The 12,351-nt window shown below is 52.4% G+C and overlaps 1 long non-coding RNA gene across 1 annotated transcript; it reads right to left on the minus strand.

Annotated features, from left to right (window-relative positions):
• Nucleotides 1-1,147: 1,147 nt before the first annotated feature.
• Nucleotides 1,148-4,910, minus strand: LOC112550099. The gene is made up of 3 exons (XR_003093764.1): nt 4,816-4,910; nt 2,538-2,697; nt 1,148-1,523 (listed from the first exon to the last, which is right to left on the minus strand). It is a non-coding gene; the product is annotated as an uncharacterized LOC112550099 (long non-coding RNA).
• Nucleotides 4,911-12,351: the final 7,441 nt, after the last annotated feature.

Below are 12,351 nucleotides of genomic sequence, written 5' to 3' on the forward strand. Positions count from 1 at the left end.
CCCAGGTGATAGCCATATCCAGAAAACATGGGCAAATAGCCTAACATCATCATCATCACAGAGGGATAAGGCTGGAAGGGACCTCAAGAGATCATCTAGTGGGGACGATCTAGTGGGGAGATCATCTCGTGGGGATCAACAGACCTGTACTGGAGTGATGAGCTACTAAAACAACAGGTATAGGATCAGTCTTTCCTCACCTAAGCAAGAGCAGTGGGTTAGCTTCAATGGTAAATTTTGGGCTTTCCTCAGCACTTTGCCACCTGAGAACGTGAGTCATTGCTTTATGGAAAATAGGTCTTGTCAAACCAACCTGATTTCATTCTGAAATTAGGGTAGAGATTCGGGTGATAAAGGTAGCTGTCTTGATGTCGCATACTTAGACTTGTGCAAAGCATTTGAGCACAGGGCACTCTGAGGAAACAGCTTGACACACCATGGGATCAGGAGAGCATATGGTAAATGGGTGAAGAACAGGTTAACTGGCAGATTTTAAGACTTGGATATATCTATGGGGAATCCTCTTTGCCCGGGGTGTCTGCTGGACCGATACTAGGCCCGAGGCTATGCAACCTTTCTATCAGCGATCTAGAAGAAAACAGTACGTCGCGGCTGGTCCGATTTGCAGATGACGCGGAGATTGGTAGGTCCAGAAGGACGAAGCCAGGGCAGTCGTGCAGAGCTGCCTGGATCAGCTAGTAAACCCGGCCCTTTCAGACACAGCATGTGTTCATGCCACCAAATGCACCGCTAGAAATGTAGGAACAAGGACCGCAGGCCGTCGCTCCAGGAAGGTGGGGCCATATCCTGGCAGGCCGTGCCTCTGAATGGCATCGAGGCATCAGAGCGGGGCCAGGCACTGAGCGCAAGCTCTCAGTCGGATGCAATGGCTGAAATGGCAAATGCTGGCAGGGATTACCTACACAGGGAGGGGAGGGAGGAAGAGTAGGAGGGTAATTTATAGCATGGGGGCAGCTGGGAGTGCTCAATCCTGGCGTCCACATTTCAATGTTAAGAAGAAGGCTGAAAAATTGGAGCGCGGGGAGCTGCAAAACTGGCCCGAGAGCTGGAGAGACTGAGGGAGCTTAGGCTGCTCCGCTCACCCAAAAAAAAAAAAAAAAAGAGATTGAGAGGTGATTTGATTACAGCACGTTAGTACTTTCACTGGGGGGAAATACCGAACTCGAAAGGGCTCTTTAGTCTAGTGGTGAAGAGAATAAATAGCACGACCCAATGGCAGGAAGCAGAAGCCAGACAAATTCAAATGATCTGGCAGGCGCACGTTCTCGGGTGTGCTCACGGGGAGGGCGGAGGGAAGAGCACCCATTCAGCCGAATGTCCCGGAGACAATCGAGCGCTACATCGCTTGGCTGGTCAATATGACTGCCGTGCCTAAGTCACTTAAGCTTTTTGGAAAAACCCATCCGGAATTACGACGAGCGATGTCCCACGCACGCTGCTCTCTGTGCTTTTCTGCCAGCACCGTCGGGTTGCAGATATGCACCGACCGTGCTGTAGTTCAGCTAGATTGCGAGAGAAAGACAGAGACAATGAGCAGTCAGCAACTCCAGGGCATATCCCTGTCCTGAAGCCAAGGCACGGGGCGGGGAGGACATCATGGCAATGACCCTAGACTGAGTTGCACAAGCAGAAAGGTTGCTCGTGCTTGCTGGACTATGGTCCTTAGAGGAACCTGTGCCAATAAGGGATCTGTGCAGTGGAGCCCAGTTCCTCCACATGCCCTGCCTTAGGCTGGGGTGGGCAGCTGGCCTAGGAGGTGTTATGGAAACTCTCAGTGGACGAGTCCAAATCCAGTCCCTTGGCCTCTTCTGTGCCGTACAAAGGGACTGGAGCATGGTACAGAACTAACCCAGGGCATGGATCTGGGACATCACCCCCTGGCGTCTCCTGATCCTACACAAGACCCTCATTTCTCCAAGAAACGCTGTCCTTGGGTTTGCAAGACCCTTTCCTGGAGTGACAGGGAGGTGTGGGGGTGGCAGGGAATGAAGAGGCATGGCCCTTATTTCAGCAAACACACGTGCCACTACAACTTTATACTCACCGGGGGTAACTTGACAGCCCCGAAAAGGGCGAGGCAGGTGGTTTAGCATCCAAGGACGTTATGCAAAATCTGACTGCTTTGGGACTGGGTGAATGGAGCCACCTTAGACAGGGAAGAGGGAGCAGAGGAGTGGGGCAGAAAGCTTTCTAGGGCGGAGGGGTTTCCATGCCGCCTGCTCAGCTGTGGCATGCTAGCAGCTGAGCAGATCTGGTGTCTGGCACACAAGTGTTTGGCCTGGTATGCACCGGCCAGCGAGCAGACCAAGTCAGGGAGCTGTGTGCGTGTGTCGGGGGGAGGTCCCATAAAAGGGGGTGGGAGAGCCAGGTGGCAAAGGACTCCAGGAGGCGATGAGAGTGTCCGGTGCCCGTGGGTCCTCATTAGGATTGCAGCAATAGTGAGGGTAACTCATCAGGAGCTCTTACGCTTCAGCCTCTCACTCCCAGCCCCTGCCCGCTCCCCACGTCTGACTCACTGGATCTGAGTCACACACCGGCGCTATTCCTGTCCCCTTCCCTTCAGCCGGGGAAGAGAGATGTGTTTTGGCTGGGACGATCTGGGCACCGGAGGGACCATCTGCTGTTAGTTCTTGGTTGCAGCACAAGGAAGAGCCTCTCGCTTTTGTTTCAGAGAGCCTGGGGGGAAAGGAGGAGAGGGAGGCGAGCACCATCGTACATCCAGACAAGGTGCCGGCCTGACACGTGCCTTCTGGACTGTAGGACTATGAGCAACGACTGGTTAGGTATCTCCATCAGTTCTTCCCACGTGGTTTACCAGGACACTCTGCCCAAAACACGTACCTACCTCGGAGGTCCGTGGGTGGCTTGTCTTTGACCAAAGTCTCTTACCCCGACGCTGGCCGAACGCAGACAGCGCACGCTCATCTGTGCTCATGCAACAGCAGGAAAAGACCCTGATCACCCAAAGAGGAGCCTCTGTAACCCACTTCTGTTGCTTGATAGGAGCAAGGTGGGGAGGCTGCAGTGGTGAAGAAGGGATCAAAATGCCTCTCCATGAGCGTGCGTGCAGGGGTGGTGGCGAGCTCCTGCTGGAGATGGGTGCAAGGTCCCATGAGCCTGCAGCCTGCTGTGGCTACCTTGTGCTTTCCCTGCCAACAGGCCTGCCCCTTCACTGCTTGCTGGGTCCCGGGGCACAGGTCTGTGCATCTGTGCAATATGCCACCACCTGGGGAAGGGTACCCCTAGCACCCATTTCCAATCCAGCAGGGAAGAAGAGCTGGCCTGTTATCCTGCCTTGATTTGCAGTGCTATGGACTCCAATGGCAAGGAGTCGAATTGGGCAAGCTCTGCTCACTTTAATGCCCAATTGTAGACACACCAGGGCTTTCTCACCTGGTGTAGGTTAGCACAGCCTGGTGGGGCCACAGCCCCTGCAAGCAATGAGATGAGCCCAGCAGAGTGGATCTGGGTATGAGTCGTCTGGCTAGTGAAAGGCTGTTAATTGGTGACGTGGTGTAGCCATGTGTTATTATGTGTATTGTAGTAGTGCCTGGAGATGCCCTGGCAGCACATTAAAAGGACAGTCCCTTCTCCAGGGACCTTACAAGCTGCAAAGATATCAGTGGGGCTGATAGCAAGAGACAGCCATGCAAAGCCAAGAGAAACCCTTGTTGGGAGGGGTGGGCTCTTCCAGGACTCTCCTTCAGTCCCAAATTTTGCAAAGGGTCGAATCTCAGGCTGCAGCACCAGTGATCCCAGAGCGGCAGGTCCACCCCGGCCTCCAGCCAGCTAACTCCTAGAGAGTAGCCTTGACCCAGTGGGAGCTCTACACCTGGGCTGTGGCTTGAAGGCTCGTCTGCACCCGACTGCCCCGGCCCAGCCAGTCTCTCTCGGCTGGGGCCTAAAGGGCCCCCCGCCCCCCGCCTCCCCCGCCCCAGCCAGTCTCTCTCGGCTCTGGGACTCGATGCAAAAGAGGCCTCCACTTCAATCTGGACTTTCTCCTAAGGATATCTCATGGGAGGATAAAGCAGAGTTGCACAGGTTATCGAGGCATGCCATCAGAGGGGGGAGATGAGCAGAGATGGCCAATCCCCACTTATCATTCATGCCATTTTTGACCCCAGATGTGTCTAACAAGGACTTTCTTGGTACATGTCCTTTTGCCAGCGCTCCCAAGAGCCCTGGCCTTTCCGCGCCGCACCGTAATGGTCTCTGCGACTTACCGCTCGGCCAAGTTTAGCCCTGAAGGCTTTGAATAACGTTCATAAACCTTGCTAAAATGGGTGGCATTTAGCGAGGGGCAGACGTATGCTACCTTACGCAGCTGTATTTGCAGCTCTCCCCACTTCCCCACCTCAACCATAATAACCCAGGCATACAGTACGACTCTAACCGCATGTCATACCCCACCGCTGCCCCTTAACTGTAAACCTCCCATCTGCCGCTCTGCAAAGCGCTATTTTTTCTGGCTCGGGGCACGCAGACAGCCCGTTTGACACGACAATAGTGCGACCCTCTTCCTTTGTGAATGGTCTAGTTCTTTTACGCGATCGGGTTTATCTATTTCAGCCGCTTCGCTTCGGTCCGATGACTTCTCTGCTCCTCCAGGCGACTGCCCACTTCCCCTTTTTAGGTGGCCATTTTCATTTACATAATGGGGTTAAGCAAAAGTGATTATTCGCCCTTGTCTGCCACTCAGGCTGTACCCGCTTCTTTCCCAGACATGATGGTGGCCCCAAAAGCTTTGTCTAATATCCCCCTGACTAACTATTGAGCTGGTTCAATAAAAGGTACCGTGAGCAAATCCTGCTCCCTGCATCTTCCCGACACCCTCGCGGCTACGGAGATGCCACAACATAACTCATGCTCTGGATCACAGCCCCAACGCAGCGGAGCCACTTAGCAGCAGCCTGTTAACAGTGTGTTTGCTTCAGACCTCGCCAGATAAGACACATGTGTTGACTAGGAAATGATTATTGTTACCTCTGGCCCTAACTGATCGAGTGTAAAGTACACAGCCTGCTTTCCCCTTCAGTGAGCTCTGAAATCCTCACTGGAGAAGGCTCATCCTGCCAGGCAGCAGCGTGCAGTGCTGTCCTTGCATCTCTCTCAGCATCGCTGGGCACGCTACGCCTGTCCCTTGGGGCATGAAGTTCAGGGGATGTTTTCCAGTGGGAAACCCCAGGTTTGCTGATGAATGCTTGCTCCATCCCAGCTGGGGTCAGGACCCTCTAGATGAGATGAATCCAGAGTCGTTGCCCCTTTCTGGAATACCGCCCACCCTGCCCTTCCTGCCAAAGGTCACCCCTGTGCACAAAGCATCAACCAGACCCCTGGGTCCCAGCAGGCAAACGCCAATCCCCAACCCCAAAGGGAATGCAACAATCTAGAGCTCTTGGCTCCAATATGATACCTTTTTAATTAAACCAACTGAGAAATTGCAAAAAAAAAAAAAAAAAAAAATCTTTTTCTGCAAGCTTTTGGGCTCACATGCCCTTCATCAGGCTAGCGGGAAGTTCAAGATGGTAAAGTTCCCTGAGCCTGATGAAGGGCGCATGAGCCCGAAAGCTTGCAAAAAAAGACTTTTTTTTTTTGTTGCAATTTCTCAGTTGGTCTAATAAAAAGGTATCATTTTGCAACCAAGAGCTCTAGATTTTTGCATTTCTTTTTGCCTCAGACCAACACGGCTACCACATACATCCCCTTGACCCCAAAGGGAACTTTTCAAAGTCACTGAGGAAGAAGAATCAGAGCACCAGGCAGATCGGAAGTGGTCCTTCAGATCTGAATCTCTCACGGGATGATGTTTAGATGACAGGATGATGGAGGAGGCAACAAAAAGCTAGGTCGGTGCCTTGTCCCACCCCAGCTTCGCACACAAAGCATCTGCCCTTCCCCCTTTCCATCTGATGATGTTCAGTGGGGAAATCCCTGTCCCACTCAACCCAAAAGCAAACTCCCCATTGGATTAGGGCTCAGATTTGGCCCCCTGGTCTCAGCTTTGTATCTGGAGTTGAATCTGTCCCTAGGAGCAACCTGAGAAGTGGGCTCAATGTCATAGAAAACCTGAACTTTGGTAATGATCCTTCAGAGCCCCCAGGTAAGGCTGGGCCATGTAAAAACCTGTATCAAGAGCTCCTACCCGGGGGACCCCGATCCGGGAGATTAGGAGTGAGTCCTCCCAGAGTCAAGGGGGCACTTCTGGTGATTCAGATCAGACTCAGAAATATCACCAGGAAATAACAGGAGTATAAAACTGGTGCAAGCAAGAGATTGGCATCCAGCCCCCTTGTTTTTAAATGAATTGGAGGCTCTAATGATTGAAATACCTTGAGATATTTCCCCACCAACTATGACATGCAGTGATTAAAACACAGAGCATGAGCGAACTAAAGCAATAATTACTCCTTTTCTTCCTCCCCCCTCCTCCCCCGGGTCTATCTGAATGCATTATGAACCAGCTCGATGAACTCGTCGAGAGTAAGCCAAATCCACTAAAGGAAAAAAAACAAACACTGGGAGGTGTGTATACCGGAAAAGACACAATCTAGGCTACCAGTGTCGAGGGCGAGTTGTATAACGAGAGCCGACTGTACCTCAAAAGCCATGTTAGCTTGAATGAACTTATGTAATAAACATTTATCACAGAACATATGTCATTGAGCACCTGCCAGACTTGAGGAGAAGAGCCAACGCAGCTTGAATTGTATATGTATTACAAAAAAAAAAGGGAACTTGGCTGAGGGAGGCTGGCAGACGCTTTTTACTAGAAAAATCAGAAGTGATTTTGAGAAGAGCAGAAATTTCCTGAAACTTCCTTCCCTCTGGGTGGGACCATAGCACCGGCGAGAAGCTGACGTGGCCCCGGGCCATCGGGACTGCAAAGGAGCATCCTCCAGACGGCTCTGCTATCTCTTCTCACCTGTGACCCTCTCCTACTACTCCACTTAGGGGCTCCCCGCACTCCTGATCTTCTTTTAGGACCCATCTAGACAAAGCCTTGGCTGGGATGATGTAGTTGGGGCTGGTCCTGCTTGGAGCAGGGGTTGGACTGGATGTGACCTCCTGAGGTCCCTTCCCACCCTCATGGTCTATGATTCTTCTCCCCTTGCTATTGTAATCTTATTCTCCCCACACATAGCTGTGCCCATTATTGATGTCATGCATTATAGTTTCTACTATAGCCCCTAGGACCCCAAAAAGCCCAAGACCCACTGTGCCAAGTGCTGCCCAAAAAAGACGTTCCCTGCCTGGAACATCTCATTGCCTAAGGACAAATACAACTGAGAGATGCAGACAGGAGCAGGAGCACAAGGAAATAATTAATCAGATAGCTTTCCCCAGCATGATGGGCAGGGCATCAGCAGCCTAACCTTTGTCCAGGTGTCCCGGCCAAGGAGAGTTTTAAGAGGGGAACAAGGAGGTGGTGCTGTGGGTGTCATGGTGAGCTCTTCCCAGGCGGGGAGGGAAGCGTGGAAGGGGCTTGTCTGAGTATTTGAACAAGCTGGTGATAGAGGCTGGCGTCTCTGTGGGAGTCATCATCTCCAGGGCGAATAAGAGAGGCCAGGAAGCCCACTTCTGGGCCAGAAGTGCAATAGTGCCAAAGGAGCCCAAGAATGAATGGGGATCGTATAATCATAGGAAAGGAGGGCTGGAAGGACCTCCAGAAGTCATCTTGTCCAACCGCTGGCCTGAGGCAGGATCAGCCCTATCCAAACCACCCTATACAAACCCTTGTGTAACCTGTTGACAAAACTAGTCAACCCTGTTGCACGCCAACAAGGTATAACTACCTTAACTCCTACAGGTAGCGCATGGGGAAGACGGTGGCCAACATCCTGCTGCTGCCGGGGTTGTTCAAATATACTACAGAGATCCAAGCACGAGGCCCATGCCGCCTGCTACGGAGGAAGGTAACCCTCCCACCCAGTCCATACCAGTCAAACCAGGGGGTAAAATTTCTTCCTGATCCCAAATGTAGCAACTGGTCTGATCCTGAAAGGAGAGGCAAGACCCTCTGGGTTGAAGCCCCAGCAGGAGCATTGGCAAAACCCAGTCAACATCCCCAGCCTGGGCTGCAGTGCTTCTGGGGAAGGTGAAAAGAAAACCCCGACACCTGTAGCAACAGGTCCATCCTTATCCACAGCACTCCCTTCATCCACCCACCTAATTATCTGATCAACGAAGGAGGTCAAGTTTGTTTGGCACAATTTGTTCTTCGTACATCCACGCTGGCTGCTCCTGATCAGGTGCTTGCAAATGGACTTCCTTATGATAGGTGCCAGTAACTCCTTGAGTATCGAGGTGAGGCTAACTGGGGTATGCAGCGGCTCTGAATTAATGTAAGCTGGACATTAGCAGATCATTTCTATCCATGACAGCAGGGATGCTCTGGTACAGCCCGCCAGTACGGGCTACGGGGGCAGGAAACCTATGTTGTTCAAAGGAGAACTTGGTAAAGTCTTGAATGGGATTATATGAGGTGGCTGTGTGCAAGAGCAGAGGGGTTGGACTTGCCCGAGAGGTCCCGTTGAGGTTTACATCCCACCTACGTCCCATCTATGCTGGTTGCTGGTTGTGAGAACCCGGCGGGCGGTGTAAACTCGAATGGCTGTGGGCCTGAGCGGCAGGCAGAAAAGCAGCATTGCAGAGAGAGACGTGGGGCAGGCAGCTATGGGCACAGTAAGCCAGACCTGCACATGCCACCCCATGCTGACCTTCCCTCCAGTGCCCCTCCATCATGCCCTGCAGCTGCCCCCCACGTCTGCCTCGACTCCATGCTCGTGGCCTCCCCCAGCCTTGTCCAGGAGCCCAGAGCCGACCAAATCTAGGAACTGACCTACTGCGGTGAATTAGCCACTTAACTTCCCCCCTCCCTCCCCACTCATCCCTCTCTTTTTCCAGTTTTGCAAACCAAGGGTTATATCCTGCAGTCCCTGCACTGCCTGAGCAAGGACTGCAAGGCTCGCTCCAAAGTTTTTCTTACCTGATGCACTCAGCAGTAGATAGTCTTTCCCTTTCCAGTGCTTTATCTATGACTAGGTGCCAGAAGTGAGGCTTCAGGCCTCAAAATCCAGTAAATGAAGAGCTCTGCAGTGCTGGGGATGGCAAAGGTGGGCACGAGGGAAAGTTGAGCCATGAGCAAAGAGAGATCCGGTGGTAGGGATGCTGGTCCCAGTGTCAGGACCTGCAGAGGGGAGGCTCTTGCACCAATATATGAAACCCCAAGTGACTGCAGAGGCAGGCAGAGCTGCAGAGGCAGGGACAGACCTCATCTACGAGGTAGGCTGGAGTGAGGATTATGCCTCCCCAAACCAAGCAATGCACTCTGCTTCTCTGTAGGGAGTGGCATGAGATGACCTTTCCAATGCTTTGGTTCCCTAGCAGTGCATCTGAAGCGCTTATACATGCCCCGTGACAACCACATCTGAGCATCTCACAGCCTCCCTTGCATTTAGCTCCACAGCTGTCCTGGGCACCAGGGGAGTGTGATTATCCTCCTGTTAGAAATGAGGACTTGAGTAGGTAACTTGCTTACGGTCACAGTCGGTCACACGATAGGGAATCTCTTGATGAATCCCTTCACTCACAGACCATCCCAGCCCCGGCAAAGCTCCGGGGCGTTCAAGAGCACCGTGCTGATGGACTAGATCAGCTCAAGATCTGGTCCAGAAAGTGGAAGCAGAGAACATGGAGAAGAAAAAGGGAAGAAAACAGACAAGCAAGGCATAGGGGAGAAGGGCGAGGTGGGACGAGGGATCTACTAGGAAGAGCTATGAAGATGGCTTGGCCGTTCTGCATCTCTGCAGTGGAAAGAGGGGGAAGCCCGGGCTAGGTCTGAACACTGCTGGCCACCCAGTGCAGATTGACTCAGAGCCTCGATGCATGTACACTGCGAATCTCTCTCTCAAAGTGACAGATCCCAGCTGCACACGGGGAAGTCATGATGCTATGTGAAAAAGCCTCACCAGGCACCTGATTGTGCAGCATTAATGATGAATGATTCATCAATATTGAACTCTCCCGTACTGTGGCGATGTCCATCCAAGCCCTTGCTTTGCCGTGCCACAGGTGCAGGACACACGGCCGTGGCACAGGGCTCTTCTGAGCAGCAGCAGCCAGCAATGGGTTTATGCCCTGGAGTCAGAGCACCTGTCATCTCTGCCCTGCTGCCTCTGTGTGAATGCAAATGCCCTCCTCCTTCCCATGCCTATCTTCTGTGGATTGCCTCAAAACCCCTCCATGCCAGAGCATGCCCAGGGTTTTCCTAGGCTGTAATGTGTGCTTCCTTCTATGCCTGTTCATCTCAAATGAAGCCTGCAGAAGTGTTTGGACACCAGAGCTATGCCGAACTGGGGGGAGGACAACCTGCAGAGACAGGGAAACACCAATGCCATTATGCAATGTGCTGGGGGACCCCCATTTGGGATGAAACTGCAGCAGAGAAGGGCTGATGGAGAGACCGGAGAAAGCATCTTAGTTTCATAGTTTCATAGTTTCAGGGTCGGAAGGGACCTAATAGATCTTCTAGCCCGACCCCCCGCCAGGGCGGGAGAACAACCCAAAAACACAAACAAAACCACTCACCCTAAAAACAAAAACGGGACTCAAATGAGTCCAGCCAGGTAAGTATCCAGCCTCTTCTTAAAGACCCCCAGGGTAGGGGCCAGCACCACCTCCCTTGGAAGTTGGTTCCAGCTCCTAGCCGCCCTGACTGTGAAGTAGTTTTTTCGGATGTCCAATCTGTACCTCCTCTCCATCAACTTGTGCCCATTATTCCTTGTTATGCCAGCAGGGGCTAGGGGAAACAGCGTCTCCCCCAAACCCTTCTGGTTCCCCCTAGTGAGTTTATAGACGGTCACCAGGTCCCCCCTTACAAGAGAAGACAGAAGGAGCTTGGCTTGTTCAGCCTCAAGGGCTGAGAGGGGGTCCGATCCCGCTCTGTAACTACAGAGGAGGGAGACAGCAGAGTGGTTTGAGCTAAAGGATGATGTTGGCATGAAGATGCATGGGGTTAAACTGGTCAGGGGGGAAATATAGGTTGGGAATTAGGAGGCATTGAGGCATCAGGGCAGTGAGGTTTTTGCAGAGGGGCAGCTAGCTAAGCTTGCTTTCAGATAGGGCAGGGAAAGGTTATGAACGGGCTAAGGGATGACGAGGTCCCTGCAAGGGAAGGCAGCTGCACTCAGTGAGCGAGGAGGTCCATGTCTCATGCTGCCCTGCAAAGACCCTTGCAGAGACCCACCAACAGAGATCCTCCACGCTCCTGCCTGCCTCTGCCCATGTGCTTGTCTAGCCCTCACCCTCATGCCGTCCGGTCCTGTTTGTACCGCCTGGATTTGAGCGCAGAGGGAATCTGTCTATGCTCTGGCAGGAGCTAGCAATGCTCCTTCTCTCTCCACCCAGTGCAGGAGTCCTCATGGTGGCTAGGACCCCCAGGTGGGAAGGGACCGTGCCTGGAGAAGGAGGAGGAAGAGGAAGGACAGCAAAGGAGGATGGATAGAGTATGCTACCACTCAGCGGGGAGAAGGTGCATTCACCTGGGGGAGGATTGTTTTGGAGAGAATTATTATTTGCTCTTATTAGGGCAAAGCAACTCAATCAAACAAATACATGAAATAGAGAAATGTGTTCTAACATTAAATTGGGTCTGGGAGGAAATGGGGAAAAAATGGCAGACAGCACCTGATCCCTTTGAAAAAATATTTTTCAGCCAAAAAATTATAAAACAAAAAGAAATCCCCCCAAACTGATCCTTTCGATCATTTTCCAACCAACCTGATTGCACGCGTTTTGGTCAGTCTGCAGATGAACATTTGCAGTTGTCCACTGTCCAAAATGGTTTCGTTGTGCAGGTCTTCCACCCCTCTCCCCGCTTTTTTTGCTTGAAATGAAGAGTCAAAATGTTCCCCCAGCCCCTCATTTTTGGACCCTCTCTGATGAGATTCAGTTTTCTGGATGGTGACAGTGCTCCGGGGGCTTCCACACATCACGGGAGAAGCATGGTTTAAGGGGCAAACCCTTTACTTCACCCTTATCTATGTATTTAGTGGCCATTGCTTCATCAACAGTACTTTCTTCCCAGTGCCTGGCACCGCGGGGCCAGTGGCAGCTGAAAGTGGGAGAGCAGATCAGGCACCCAATTGCACTTTCTACCGCTGAGAATCGGCACCCAAAAACCTCAGGGCAGGCGCTTCTCCCCCGCCGCCTCTGAGGAGTCTCCGCTGTGGGTGGCGGGGCTGTGCAAAGTGGGGGCAGCAGATCCGCTGCATCAGCTTCAACAAAACCATCCCCCCCAATCAGCCCGGAGGGGAAAGCAAAAGGCATGAA

This window comes from Alligator sinensis, unplaced genomic scaffold (genome assembly GCF_000455745.1).
Source record: "Alligator sinensis unplaced genomic scaffold, ASM45574v1 scaffold301_1, whole genome shotgun sequence".
Lineage (NCBI taxonomy): Eukaryota > Metazoa > Chordata > Crocodylia > Alligatoridae > Alligator > Alligator sinensis.